The sequence below is a fragment of the Gossypium hirsutum genome, chromosome A05 (assembly GCF_007990345.1).
Source record: "Gossypium hirsutum isolate 1008001.06 chromosome A05, Gossypium_hirsutum_v2.1, whole genome shotgun sequence".
Lineage (NCBI taxonomy): Eukaryota > Viridiplantae > Streptophyta > Magnoliopsida > Malvales > Malvaceae > Gossypium > Gossypium hirsutum.
The window spans coordinates 46,999,002-47,001,601 of record NC_053428.1 but is presented as its reverse complement, the minus strand read 5'-3'; the positions used below and the strand labels follow the sequence as shown (position 1 = coordinate 47,001,601).

The following is a 2,600-nucleotide window of genomic DNA, read 5'->3' as shown; positions in this document are numbered from 1 at the left end:
TCCGTGCACTATGTATGATTATGCTAAACCTAATTTAACAGGAACTGAGTCAAGTGTAGTTACACCTACTGTTACTGCAAATAATTTTGAACTGAAACCTAACACAATTCAAATGATACAACAGTTTGTTCAGTTTGATGGTTTGCAGGACGAGGATCCCAACGCTCACTTGGCAAATTTCCTAGAATTTTCGATACCTTCAAAATTAATGGCGTTTCTGACCATGCCATTCGCTTTCGTTTTTTTCCCTTTTCATTAAGAAATAAGGCTAAACAATGGTTGAACTCGTTACCACGAGGGTCAATCACTACTTGGGAACAAATGACTGAAAAATTTTTATTAAAATATTTTCCACTGGCTAAAACAGCCAAATTACGTAATGATATCTCTTCTTTTCTGTAGATGGATTTAGAAACACTCTACGATGCATGGGAGAGACACAAGGACCTTTTGAGAAGGTGCCCTCACCATGGGTTACCGCTTTGGCTACAGGATCAAACATTCCATAATGGCCTGAATCCTTCGACTCGGTAGATGATTGATGCAGCCACTGGAGGAACTATCAATAATAAGACACCTGAGGCAGCTTACAAATTTATTGAGGAGATTTCACTGAATAACTATCAGTGGCAAGTTATGAGAACAAACCTGACGAAAGCAGCTAGTGTTTTCAACCTCGACGCGGTTACTATGATATCTAACCAAGTAGAACTCTTAAATAAAAAGATTGACGGTTTGTGCAGTTTTACTCAGGTACATCCAGTGATGAGGTGTGATTCGAATGGAGGAAGAGCATGCACAGAATATCAGCCCTTAAACCCTAGCATCGAGGAGGAACAAGTCTGATATATGGGTAACAATAACTCTAGATCCCAAAATAACCCATATAGTAACACTTATAATGAAGGTTGGAGGAACCATCCCAATTTCTCGTGGGGCGGTCAAGGGAATCAAAGGCCACAACAGCCTCTGGGTTTTCAACAGCCACCTTACCAGCAAGAAAAGAAGCCAAACCTTAAGGAGATGCTAACCAAATTCATCTCGGTGTCAGAAACTCATTTTTAGAATACTGAGACAGCACTCAAAAAATCAACAAGCATTGATCCAAGGGCTCGAAACTCAAATTGGACAGCTTGCCAAGTTGATTTCTAAACGACCACAAGGTAGCTTGCCAAGCAACACAGAATCTAACCCAAGGGAGCAACTCAACGCGATTACTAGTCAAGATGAGGAAGGGTTAGTCACACCTGAACCAGAACCAAGGCAAGAAACTAGGATAAGCAAAGGTAAAGGTAAGGTAGACCACAATGAGTAGAAACCGATAAGTACAGAATACAAACCTCGTGTGCCATACCCTAATGCGACAAGGAAAGACCACTCAGGTAAACAATTTCGTAAATTCCTTAAACTCTTAAAAAATTACATATTAACTTACAGTTTATTGAAGCTCTATCGCAGATGCCGAACGCAATGAAATTTTTAAAGGAGCTTTTAGCAAATAAACGGAAGTTGGACGAGGCTTCGTATGTGAAGCTAAACACAGTTTGCTTAGCTATTCTACAGAATAAACTACCCAAAAAATTGAAATATCCAGGGAGTTTTACAATTCCTTGCTTAATTGGTAGTTTAGATATTAATAATGCATTAGCTGATTTAGGGCCTAGTATTAACGTCATGCTTACAAAACGTTTAAATAACTAGGTCATGGGAAACCCAAACAGACTAGGATGAGCATTCAATTAGCAGATAAAACTATAAGATTTCCTAGGGGTGTTATTGAAGATGTGCTAGATAAATCGATAAATTTATATTTCCTGTTGATTTCGTTGTTCTAGACATAGAGGAGGATAGCAACACTCCTTTGATTTTAGGAAGGCCCTTTTTAGCAACTGCTAGAACGATTATTAATGTTGGCACAAGTGAGCTCACACTTCATGTGTGAGATGAAACAATCACCCTTCAAGCTCGCAATTTCGGCAACACATCGAGAATTGAAGGTGATTGTCTAAACCGTTCCACTTAAACTGACAATATGGTGCAACCTACTTTGCAGGAAATGAGTTTGAAGGAAGTACATGAGCCATTTTCAAACAATAGTAGAGGACCTATTCATGAAGAACAAAAGCTACAAATCGAGGAGCTAGATGAATGGCAGACACATAAACCGATAACACACGATAAACCAAAACTATGCCAGAACAAGCTCAATACCTTTCCAAATCAACTTAAGGTTGGAGATAAAGTTTTATTAGATACCGCAGATCCTCATATTATCACTGCCAAACTGAATGAAGAAATTCCTCTTACGATACTTAGCGTTTTCCCATTTGGTACAGCCGAGGTAAGTCATCCCAAATTCGGTAATTTTAAGGTAAACAATACCCGCCTAAAACCTTATTTTGATGAGATTCATAGCAGGGATGAGGAGTATAAACTCCTCGAACCACCATGACCATTCAATGGAGAGGAAAATCTAGCTTAGACTTTAAATAAGCGCTTCTCGAGAGGCAACCCGAGCACTAACAATATTACTTTCTTTAAATTTTAGTTTTTAAAATCTAACATACTAGCCAAATCATTGAGCACAGGCTATTTAGAAC

At 38.7% G+C, this 2,600-nt stretch overlaps 1 non-coding gene across 1 annotated transcript; it reads right to left on the bottom strand.

Moving 5' to 3' along the window:
- Window positions 1-369: 369 nt before the first annotated feature.
- LOC121230030 (small nucleolar RNA R71) lies at window positions 370-476 on the bottom strand. The gene has a single exon (XR_005927982.1). It is a non-coding gene; the product is annotated as a small nucleolar RNA R71 (small nucleolar RNA).
- Between the last annotated feature and the right edge of the window lie 2,124 nt (window positions 477-2,600).